The sequence below is a fragment of the Notamacropus eugenii genome, chromosome 3 (genome assembly GCF_028372415.1).
Source record: "Notamacropus eugenii isolate mMacEug1 chromosome 3, mMacEug1.pri_v2, whole genome shotgun sequence".
Taxonomy (NCBI): domain Eukaryota; kingdom Metazoa; phylum Chordata; class Mammalia; order Diprotodontia; family Macropodidae; genus Notamacropus; species Notamacropus eugenii.
In genome coordinates, this window is record NC_092874.1 from 102,371,404 (window position 1) to 102,384,357 (window position 12,954).

The 12,954-nt window shown below is 37.5% G+C and overlaps 1 long non-coding RNA gene across 1 annotated transcript in view; it reads left to right on the plus strand.

Moving 5' to 3' along the window:
* Window positions 1-12,348, plus strand: part of LOC140533095 (uncharacterized) — a 48,794-nt gene extending 36,446 nt beyond the window's left edge. The window contains exons 4-5 of the long non-coding RNA XR_011976799.1: window positions 11,247-11,442; window positions 12,183-12,348. This is a non-coding gene — a long non-coding RNA (uncharacterized lncRNA). The remainder of the gene's footprint in view (window positions 1-11,246; window positions 11,443-12,182) is intronic.
* Window positions 12,349-12,954: the final 606 nt, after the last annotated feature.

Below are 12,954 nucleotides of genomic sequence, written 5' to 3' on the forward strand. Positions count from 1 at the left end.
TTCAAACAAAGGAGTTAGATAAGATCCCTTTAAGTTCCACAATAGGAAAAACTGAAATGAAAGTCACTGTTAGAGAATAAAGAAAATGGCGATGTCCTTCGTAGTCATTTTTATGACCAGCCCCAAACTTTATGTGCAAGCTAAGGGTTCATTGTAGTGATTAACCCAAGAACCAAACTCTGCTAGTGTATTAATTGATCTAATAAAATATTTTACCTTAGGCTGCTTTTCTGTGCATTTATTTTATTATAAAGTAGCCAACCAGTCATAGTAGTTGTAACTCAATCTTTTTCACAGAAACACACACACACACACACAAATAGTGTGTTAAAGACAGACAGGATGATGTGCTAACCCTATATAAATTTCTAGTAAGGACTAGAAGAGTAACTAATGCAATGTCCTCTTAAAGTGCAGAAATTACAAAAGTAAGATTTAATTCATCAGACTGGAACTTTTTATTACAAATGGATAGATTTTTCCCTCTAGCCAGAACACAGACTTTGTTCCCTATAGCTATGGTAACATTTTAAACAAAGTCACCTTGAAAATTGGACCAAATATAAAAATGATATCATTAATTTCATAGTATCTCAGAGTAGGAGGGCTCCTCTGAGAACACATTTGCTCCAGGTTGGTAAATTCAAAGTAACCACCAAAAAGTCTTTGGTATCAAGTGTTTCCAAGATCCTAAATTAAAATTGAGGTGTTACTTTTAAAAAGGGAATTCCCATAATCCCATCATGTCCTATGCTGTGTTGGAGATTGTTCTGCTACTTTCTATCTTCAATAAAGAAAGGCAACTTCCTTATTATCACAGGTCCTTCACAGAAACCTAACCAGACTCAGTCAATGGACAACTCAATAAAATTCATTAACTCTCTAGGAGGAGTTTTTAAAGGACACAGAATCAAAAAAGTTTATTTTCCACACTGAATCTGGTAAAACTCATACCTCATCTGTAAAGACTTAATGCAGATAGCATGTTAATGTAGGAAAGGACTTTATCTAATGTACATGTTAATATAGGAAGGGATTTTATCTAATGTACATTTTAATGTATGAAGGGACCTAATTTCCTAATTTTACAGACAAATAATATTAGTAGTTGGTAATAATACAGTACTTTAAAGGCTACGAAATGCATCCCTTAGTTCATGTCTCACCAGAAAAGAGATAGCAGTTGTTCAATGGAAGGATCACTACATTAGTATCTTGCATCTTATACCTACTGCCTGTGTAACCCCATGAATCATTTAATCTCATTGGTCCTCCTTTCCCCACATGTAAAATGAGAACGTTGTACCATATGGCATCTAAAGTCCCTTTTGTCTCTAAATATATAATCCTATGAAACTCATGGGATAGATGTGAACTCTTATTATCTTCATCTTTTCAGATTGAGAAATGGTAGAAAAGTGAAGTGACTTATCCAAGGTCACATAGGTAGCATATAATTTAACTGTCAGTAGTGGAATTTAAACCCAGATATTCCTGCCTCCAAATCCAGTATGTATTCCCTGGAACATGATGCTGATAGAGCAACTTCATAAAGTTACCTCCTTGATTGTTCTAGTTGGGACTAAGATGCAGTTATCCCCATCCATAATCCAGTGCACACTTTAGCAAATGTGTCCATTACACCTTGGGGATGTTTTTAACAATGATTTTTCTACCTGAGTACAAATGCTGAAAAATGACGTTTTGTTGATGAATTTTCAATACAGAGTTGCCATGTCTTCATAAGAATTCTTTCTGCATAACACATTTATTAATGTCTTAATGATCTAGCTGCCAATCTGGAAGGAAGACAGCATGATGTTTTTTCTGTCCCATTATGTCTCATTCACAATACTCTAAGGCACAATATCATAGTATCGAGGGTTAGCAGTTCTCATGAACTGCCTTTCTGTTTTTCTCTAATATTAATGAGAAGAACTTTGTTTTCTTTCCTGTGTTCAAGCCTTCTTTTTGTTTCTAGTGTGCAAGTCAATATTAATTGTTTTTTAGCTTTTGTTTTTGCTTTTGCTTTTTTTAGAAATATAAGTTGTGTTTTATAAGAAAACTGGGTTACTCACCTACCTCTAAGCAAGGCTGAATATTGCCTTTTAAAAATCCTTAGAGGCACCCTACTATCTATTTTCAGAACTTTGATAACTGATCACCCAGAGTGGGCTCTATCTGTCTCTGGCTTTAGTATTCTGAATTGCTTGCTCAAAAAGCATAGTTGTTACGGGAGTATATCTACTCAATTTGGGGAAGGCTTTTTTTTCTAAAATATTTAGGCTAGGTTTATGGGATATCCAAAATCTGGATTAAATGTGAAAAATGCAGTTATTTAAGTATTTAGCATTTCTAAGCACAAATTGTTGGTCATCTCCAATTTTCCTGTACATATCTTTTATATATATATACACAGTTGTTTGTCTATTGACTCTCCTATTACACTGTGAATTCCATGAGGCTTTTACCATGTGCCTGGCACATGGCGATGTGTATTGGGTGATACCTCCTTTTCTTCTTACTTCTATGATATTTTTATTCGTTACCTTCCCTTCTTCTGGAATTCCCCCACTCTAGGTTTTCCTGAACACTTTCTGCCCGTCTTAAAGACCAAAATCATATTTCATCTCTTCTGTGAAACTCCCCATTTCTAGCCTCATAGAAAGAAATCAATTCTCCCTCCCCTGAACTCCCACTGTGTTATGTTTTCATTTCTCTTATTATATTTGTATATATTGTATACATGTTACTTCTTATAATTATTTTCATATTCTAGCTTATATTCCAGTTATGTGTGCAATGGTACATGTGCTACAGACCTTTCCGTTCTATAAGGGTGTTGACCATCTCTGTGCCCCTTAGAGCCAAACATACACAGAGCCCTTCATTTTTCTTTGTTATTTACTTTGCTTTGGGTTATAGAAGGATATTATAAAAGTTCATCAGTTATGGAAATAAATTTATAATGTGACCACTACACACTCAGTCTTACATTTTTCAGTTCCTCCCAAGCTCTACCTCATTTTCTGCCCACCATCATCTCCTTGGTATGATTGCTCTGTGTCTCTAAGCCATACTTCTCCCCATTATTTTTTTTCTCAGTTATCAGTCATTATTTTTTTTATTCTTATCTTTTCCACAAGTCACTTAATTTCCTCTCTCCCTTTTTAACTTTTTCTCATCTCATCCAGCCATCAAACCTAGCAAGACAAATCCCTACTTTACTCCCATCCAGACTCCTTTTCAATCAAACAAGTAAGACTTGATGTATTGGCTGAAAACATTGAGTTGCTTTTCTTCTCAGTGTGTCATGTCAGTGTCTGAAAAGATTTTTTTTTTAAATCCTTATATTGTTCAGTGAATTGTTTATTAGCATCCTAGAAAAACATCAAAACAATAGCAGTAAAATGAGATAAATCAATCCAGATGATCAGGAAGGGGGTAATTTAAACTCAGAAAATCACATCCTGCTATCCTCAACTAAGAAAATATGTTCCCAAAGAATATGGGTAAGTATGTCGTTTCAAACTGATCACATTTTCCCTTTAGAAATAATACCATACAAATTATAGTATATGGATGAAATGGGATATTATTGTACTGTAAAAAATGACAGACATGAGATATTTAAAGAAACATAAAATTTGTAAGAACTAATAAGATGGACATAAGCAGAAACAAGAAGCCAGAATATATATTAAAAACATTTGTTATATGCCAGGCACTGTCCTAAGTGCTAGGGATACAAAGAAAAACAAAAAAAAAATTCCCAAAAATCTCTGTTCTCAAGTAGCTCATAATCTACTAAGGGAAATTACATGGAAATAACTGTCTACCCACAAAATGTATACAGGATAATACCTCCAAAGTTTATGCTCCCTCTTAACTATCCCTCCCATCCTTGTTGAATGTAATGTATTTCTACAACAAGTTTTTTTTGTTATTTAGGCATGTGTTCAACTCTCCTTTGTCCATTTCAGATTAGAATGAATTTCATCTGACCACTGTCACCTCCACCTTTTTCTTGATGTTCTGAATACTTTTCTCACATACCCCATTAGTGAAAATCAGAAGTTTCATTGCTTTATTCCTCCTTTCTACACTAGTGTATTACTTTTTCTCTGTGTTCTCTTTTCTTTCTGAAAAGCATTAGAATAAAACCAATCTATTTTAGGTTCTCTATTTTTATAAAAATCCCCTGATGCCCTCTGAAGATACTAAGATTCTGAAGAAATATTTATTTATTTTTTCCTTTCTTATTACATTAGCAGTATGCCATCATATAGCTTTTTCCAACTAATTAAATTTAAAGTTCTAGGTTTCCCTGAACTCTTAAGTTTTCATTTAAACATTCCTACTCAGCACTTGTCCTTGTATTACAAATGACTGAAAGTCCTCTATTCCATGAAATAGCCATTTTCCCTTTGTAGGATATTTAGTTTTGCAGGGTTGTTGTCCTTGGTTGTATACCTATGTTGTTGTTCAGTCCATTATGCAGTTGTGTCTGACCCTCTGTGACCCTTTTTGGGGTCTTCTTGGCAAAGATACTGGAGTTGTAGGTTATTTCCTTCTCCAGATCATTTTACAGATAAGGAAACTGAGACAAACAGGGCCAAGTGACTTGCTCGGGGTCACACAATTAGTAAATGTCTAAGTGCAGATTTGAACTCAGAAAGAAGAGTCTTCTCAACTTCAGGATCACCACTCAATCTACTTCACCACCTAGCTGGCTATATCTTTTGCTTTTTGGAATACTGTATTCCAAGATCTCTTCTGATATGTAGCAGAAATCTCCAGGTATTTTGCCATGCTGACTGTGGCTCTCTGGTATTGGAATTTCTTTTTTTACAGATGCCTGAGATGTTTTCTTTGACTCAAGAGCTCTGAATTTTGACTCTAACATTCCTGAGATTTTTCATTCATGACTGTTCATGAGGTTATTATTGTATGTTTTTTGGCATCCCTTTGCTTTCTGGTTCTCCTAGACTTAGGTGTTTTTCATTGACAATTTCTTGAAATATAATATCCAGGTGTTTATTTCTTAAGCTTTGTTTCTAAGAGTGCAATGATTCTCAAATTATCTCTCCTTGACTTCTTTTACAAGTCAATTGTTTTTAATTTCATATATCTTACATTTTCTCCTATTTAAAAAAAATATTTAATTGTGTTCTAATATTTCTACTTTTTGTTTTCCATAAGAGGCTCTGCTTGGTTTCCACTCTCACTGGATGAGCTCATCACCTGAAATTTCAAGACAATGAATATTGACTCAGCTTTGATATTCAAAACCTCTTTTGTACTCTTACTAGTTGCCTCTCTCCTCTGACCAGAGGGCAGGAGGGCAGAGTGATAAACTCCTCCTTCCTTTTGGGACAGCCAGGTGAAGCAATGGATAGAGTGCCCAACCTAAAGTTAGGAAGACTCATCTTCCTGAGCTCAAATCTGTCCTCAGACACTAGCTATCTGACCCTGGGCAAATCTTAAAGCGGTTTGCCTTAGTTCCTCATCAGTAGAATGAGCTGGAGAAGAAAATGGCAAACCACTCCACTATCTTTGCCAAGAAAATTCCAAATGGGGCCATGAGGAGTCAGACATGACTGAAACAAGTGAACAACAAAAAAGCCTTACATTAGAGAGGGCTCAGAATTTTCCGTAACTTCATTTTCCATCAGCTGCTTGGCTTGGCTTGGGTTCAATCATTCAAGGTACCCTCTAGTAGTCCTCCCAGGCCCATTTTCAGCTTCCTTTTGTGTATTATCTTTCCCCATTATATAGTAAGCTCCTTGAAGGCCTTTACTATCTTATTTGTGTCCTCCGTGCTTTGCATAGTACTTGTCACATTGAAGGTAATGTGTATTGACTATGAGTGAAATTAGGTTAAATGAAGACTTCTCAGGTATGAATTCCCCAAAATCCCATCCTTCCTGCCAAAGCTAAAATAATTAAGTATCCCCCTTAGGCAAATAAAATGCTCCAGGATGGAGGAGAACCACCAAAGTTCTAGTCATGCGACCTGGTGTACTCACCCCCTTCACTTGCCCTTCACCACCCCCTTAATGCCACATCAGCATTATTCCCTTAAGTTCCATACTTGGTAACAAAAACCCTCATTGGTGAGCAAGGATCCTTTCAGTGTTCTTTGTCTCTGGGGTAGATCCCTGTGCTTAGACTGTATGCCTGGATTCCCAGCCAATAGAAAGAGAGGCTAGTGGGCTTCAGTGTTAAGGACTATGTAACATTGCACTCCACTCCATTCGGGTGCACTCCCTTGCTGACACTGCCCATGGTTTCCTAGGAAGTGCTCTTTCTCATGAGATTCTAATAAATTCCTTTTTGCCTTCTACCTTGAGAAGTCTCTGAGTTTCATTTGAGTAAGGGTAACTGTATCTCACACAACCATTTCTTATTTTCTCATGTATCCTTAATTCCTGGTCATTTTCTACTTTTCTGAGAGTTTGCTACTTGGGTAAGATTTACAACTTTTGACCAAGATATTTATTCTGCCTTCCAGTTCCAACCTTGTGCTTTGATTTCATTTTTTATCTCTGGCTTCATTTCTTCTGGGTATTCATGTAATTCTTGTAGAAAAGCCATTTTCCCCTTTAAATCTCTACTTAAAGTTCTAATGGAGTTATATACATTCCTTCTTTGAGAACAAGGAGGAAGCTCTAAATCTATCTATCTATCTATCTATCTATCTATCTATCTATCTATCTATCTTCTACCTATCTTTTAATTGGTTGATATCTTCTTTTGTTTACTGATGTCTACTTATTTTATTTAATGGGGCCTTACGTCAGGACCAGGTTCCACCATCTGTAGTACTTTAAGGGTAAGGTATCATCCCTGTTTGGTCTCATTTTAGATTACTTGGGTTCCTGTGTTTTTTTCTGATGGGATACAAGCCCAAGTCCAGGCCTTTGTCCCCTGGACCAGGAGGGTTTTGGTCCCATTTATCTGAAGAGCCAGCAGAAAGCCTGGCCTTGGGGGGTTCTTTGGATTCCCCTTAGCATTCTCTTGAGGCCAGCCAAGCCCAGATACTCCCTACCTTTGAACCTTGATCTTATCACAATTCTATTGTCCAGACTATAGGCCACTATTTTGCACTCTCTCAAGGTTCAAGTCACTGAGCCCAGATTGTGGATTGTCTGGATTACAGGGGATTCCCATCAAGATCCTCCCTGGATTTGATTTACATTTCAAGCTAACCTCCCCAATCAAGACCATTCCTGGGGCAACACCTGGATTCTTCCTTTAGTCTTTTCTGTATTTAAGCTCCATCTTGCCTCCATGAAGGGGCTCAGATTTAATACTCTTCTTGGAGGAACCATTCCCTTTGTGGTTAATAAAGGGAACTAATGAAATGCCTTCCCTCTTTTCCCCTCCGGTTCTTTTCATGTACTTTCTCTCCTCTGAATTTTCAGAATGGGGTTGGAGTAGATTTTTCCCTCTTCCCATTTTCCCATTACATCAGTCAAGAAATCCTCAAAATGTAACCCCAGGCACTGGGAACACAGCAGAGATTTTCCAACGTACTATGTTATATGTTTATCTCTATGGGAAAATGGTGTATATTTATCCCCATGGAAGGTACCTTTTCAATAAAGATTTCTCTCTTATAATCTCATTACATTGACCAAAGTACTCATTAGATAGATTAGTGACTTCTCTGATCATCTCCTATTATACTTACTCAATCTGTGATGTAACTGAACTATAGAAATCTGTGTTAAAATTGTATCTTGTTCTGTTTCTCCTCCCCCCTCCCCCCACCCTCTTCTAGTTACTACAGTAAGTTTATAAGTGGCTAGGATAAGGTTATAATAGTAGGAAAATTGCAAAGGGGAACATAGAAGTCACTTACAGACTGTTCCATAAACTAAGGAAGCATAACCATTACGTGCAAACTGTCTCATAAATTAGGGGACCATAGGAAGCACTGACAACTCTCGTAAATTAACTAAGGCTGTCTCCTCAGACTATGTCCCAAATTAGGGGAAGCTAGATGGACTGGACTGTAAGGGTCCCTTTTCTTACTAACTCCCTGTGGTCTGTAAGCTTCAGACATGTTTCAGTCATGCCCAGTAAGACCAGTAAAAGACCAGTAAGCAGCAAGCATCACAGTAATAACTAAACCAAAGGGGTTGCTGATAATTTTGAGATGATGTTAATGAACTAATCCTGAGGTGGCATAGACAAGAGTTAGAGCATACTCTACAACCAAAATCCCATAACACTGGGACCTGCGACTCCTGCGCTACTGAAGAGGTTTAGGGGTGATGGCCACCCCAAAATACCGACAGTCCGGGTCGTGCTCGAATGAATTCGACTCAAGCCTTCTTAAAGCCAAAGAAAACAAAGTTTATTAAAGATTAGCCAAATTGGGTTGCCTCTTAAGGAGCCTAAACATTTGTAACACTTGTACTCACAAGCGGGCCAGCTAGAATCCCAGCTAGACAGAGTCTGAGCTGGATTGAATTTGAGCACCTGCATGGAGGCAAGATCGGGCTAAATACAGAAAAGAGTATAGGAGGGATCTGGAGGGGGTGGTCTGGTAGTCCAGGGTGATGGGAAGAGGGGTTTAGGAAGGGTCTTGAGGAGAAGTCCAAAGAGGGTCAAAGGCTGGAAACACCTGGAGGCTATCACGAGATAGACTAGGAGGCAGACTAGGGGGCCCCTAGGTAGGAAGCAGGTGGGACAATCCAGAGATCTTGATGGGGCAGTATGGAAATGGATACAGATCTTGATGGGAGTGGTCGGCAGCCTGGGGTATGGGGTTTTGATGGGATCAAGGGTGGGGGGTGCAAGAGACCTGAAATGATAATGAAAAGCCCATGGGCTTCCTGAGACTGCTGGAACAAATGGGAAAATTAGATTTGAGTAAGAAAGGCCAGATTAAGTGGGAAGATTCAAGGGGAGCTCAAGGAGGCTCCCAGAGTCTGAACCTCATCACTACCTGTACCATTCTTCCATCTGCTCTGAGCCCATGTTTCCTGAGTGCTTCCAACTCCAATCCATATCTATGAATTTCTGTGCACTTCCCTTTCCTCATTGTCTTCCCCACCCAGCCTGCCTCTCTCTACCACCTCATCTCCTCCCCACCACCATCACACCATCTGACTCTGTACCACCCTGCCCCACCAGTCCATTTGCTTCTCTACCCTCTGTGCCTTCTTAAAGTGTGATTGAAGCGTTGCTCCCCACTTGATGCCACATTGGTCGTTTCTGGAAAAAATTTAAAAAAACAACTAGGCATTTCTTCTCTCCTATGCCCTTAGGGATCCCCTAGACATCCTATTCCCTTAGTCATAAAATGGGAGTCCAGGACTAACACTATATGTTATTCACAGCCAAATGTATCCCTGAATTAGTAAGGCATGATGAATTAAAGGCAGAAAGCAAAGGTAAATAGCTGAACCTCTTCCCTTTTACTTGGTGTAACAGCAAGGACCCCAGCATTTACAGGAGGGCCTGCTGTACACATTTTAGATCGGCTTTTCTAAAAAGAAAGCAACTTTTGAGGGTTCAGCAATCCACTTTAATCAAGCATATATATCATTCACTTCATTCAGGGGAAAATGTCAGCACTTTGAACTTTATAGAAAATAAAGCAGAGAAATAAAGACCAACAGATAGAGTTTCCAACTGTCTGCCCATCAGCAATATGTATATCACAGATGAACAGACAGATTCAACTGCCTGATCATTACATACATACATAATTACCAGAGAGAGAAGCACCAACATCTGGATTTTTAAAACCAGGGGCTCCTTAGTGGTTACCCAGAGTCTCATCTGGCCAAACAAACACTTCTAGTGAGGAAACCCCAAATTGTATATATATATAATATATGTATATATATATATACATATATTATGTATATATGTATGTGTATATATGTGTATATACATATGCATGTACATATATACATATGTATGTATATATACTTATACATATATATGCATAGATACGTATATATACATATATGTATACATATATATGTACGTTTCAGAGTCAGAGAGCATCACAACCCTTGAGAACCAGTGCCTCAATCAATATTAACAAAAGATGTGGGCTTTCCTACAAAACAAATCTCCCCTAGTCAAGCTTCCCTTAATGGGCAATCCCATTAATGGGTGGGGAAGATCTTTAACTCATGTTAACATAATTAACATTACACTTGGGTCATAATCAATCAATTAGTAATTTCATAAATTAATTGGCAATTCAGTTTGAGAGAAGTATAGTTTTGAATTGTATCCATGGAAAAATGAGTCCAGCTAAAAGTACTTACACTGAGAATATGTCTCATCAAATTCCCAGTTTCTGGAACAGAATACTCTCTCTACCCTTAATCAAGTAGTAAAAAGAATCCCTTATGTTCACTTCTCATGAAACAAGCAATGACAAAAAGGGAGATACTCGCTTATGCAATCATTCAACTACCAAATGTTCATTAAGGGCCACTATGTGCCAGGTACTACAATGGGTACTGAAGTATAAAAATAACAAAAAACTAACAGTCCATGGTATTAAGAAGCTTATATTCTGTCATTCTATTCTATCTACAATAGGTACTTAGGTATAAAAATAACAAAAAACAAACAGTCCATTCTATTAAGGAGCTTATATTCTATCATAGGAGACATGTTTTTATGTAAGTATACACAGAATAAATGCTACAAATATATATATTCTGCATATATAATTATATACAGAAAAATATTACAAATCAGGGTTTGATTTATTGTGTTGCTGATTATCTAGACTTAAGAAAGGTATGTCATGTATATGTTTTTTAATTTGTTTGATTCTAGCAGAAAGTACATGGGAGGAAACTGGAATTAAGGATAAGAGTAATGCCTCTATTGAGAGAGTAAGAAATGAGAATTTTATGGAAATAGGGTGGAAAAAGGGAAAGAAATGTCTAACAGCTCTGGGAGCATTAAAAGAAGTGAATTTCTTTTTAAAGTATCCAAGGTGCTACTACCACCATCACTGCATTCCTCTATAAGAGATTCATATGTTGGATTACTTTTATTAACAGTCATACTATTTCCCAAACAGAAACACAATCTAAGGGAAATATCAGGAAATGATGATTAGTCAGACTGGAAATTCAATACGACCAAAGTTCCAGGTGAATATTAAGAGGCAGACAGCTTAATGAGATAGAATAGAAAGATTCTTCTTACTCCATATGGTCATAAAATCGCCAGGGTACATTTTTTTCTCTCTTCAGACTTAAAGAAATAAATCAACAAATTCATATAATTATATTCCGAGCTATGAGTAGCAATTCTGGAACCTGGGAAAGCAACATAAACTAAGTCTGTGGCAAGCAGCATGAAAGGCCTGGTCAAATCAAATTTTTGCATTAATTTCAGTTGGAGGAAAGTTGAGAAATGTGAGAGAAAGACCTGAAACATCAATCCAAGGTATGATGGGAAATAGAAAACCCAGGACACTAGGTGGTGTTGTTGTGGTCAGGGAGCCATGATGTTGAGGTTTGGAGGTACTCAGGAAGGAAGGAAGGAAGGAAGCTGGATCCCCACTCAGGCAGCTCAGTCTACTTACAGGTTGTGTATGTCCTTCATTTTCATGAAAGAGTATGACATCAGATAAATGATGACATGACCTACACTTTGTTTTGAGTGAGGGAGTGTTGTGCAAGCTCATCAACCTCACTTTCTCCTCTTCAGCCATCTGGGTCCATCCTGTCTGGGAAGGAATACTGCTTCACAAGGAAGGAGTTAAGTGCAGCCAGGCCAGCAAAGAGCTTACCTGAAATGTGGTGGTTAGTCAGTGACAGTCAACAAACATTTATTAAGCACCTACTATGTGCCAGGGGAATGAAGTGCTACTGGTAGCTTCTAATTTGATCAAATTATTCTTAATAACTAGATATTATTAGGCCGGGGTTCTACCTTCTAAGGAGCATGAGTGCTATCTGTTTTATCACCTGAACCAAATCCCTAATTACCCTTCCATTGTTATCACTGATTAGGTTCATCACTCTGATAAATCTTCCACTTGAACTCTTATTTCAAGGGTTTACTTCTCATTCTTGCTATTGTTAATATTTACTAATTCTTAATTCTTAATAATTCCTCAGTGTTCACTGAATTTCTTAATACCATAACTATTAATAATATTGCATTTTTACTTCTAATCACAGGTGATTGCACTTAAATGGGGAACGAAGGTGTGGCTTTTAGCCCTGTTTTATAGAGCATCTGAGGAATTTTTAAAAATGGAAAATAAAAGGGAAGTTCATTGAGACATTTTTCGAAAGTTATTTTATCTGTCAACAAATATTTAAATGCTTACTGCGTGCCCCACATTGCGCTAAATGCTGAAAATACAAATACAAGCAAAAAATACAAGATAATCCTTGCCTTCAAGAAGTTTACATTGTAATGACAGAAGTAAGCACATGAAAGGAAACTGGTGTCCTAAGCAAGTCTTTAAGACTGTTAAGCTTCAAAAGTTTGGTTGTAGTTATTTTTCAATTGTTTCAGACTCTTTGGACTTCGTCTGGGGTTTTCAGAGTAATTTGCCATTTCCTTGTCCAGCTCATTTTACAGATGAGAAACTAAGGCAAACAGGGTTAAGTGACTTGCCCAGGGTCACACACCTGGTGAGTATCTGAGGCTGGATTTTAACTCAGGAAGATGAGTCTTCTTGATTCCAAGTTCAGTGTTCTATCCACTGCACCATCCTGATTATCTACTTGTACCACAAGTTTTTAGCTACTGTCTCACTCATTCTTATCTTCCTTTTCCTTTGCCTCATACTTCTCTGGAACCCTAGAGTCTCACCTTCATTGTTTCTACCTACAGTCCAGGGGAAATCTGGCCCTTTTTAATTCAGTCATGCTAAATCTTTTTCCTGGCCATTAGTATATAGAATGTTTGGGAATCAGTTTTAGTGTAGCCCCAAATTCATAA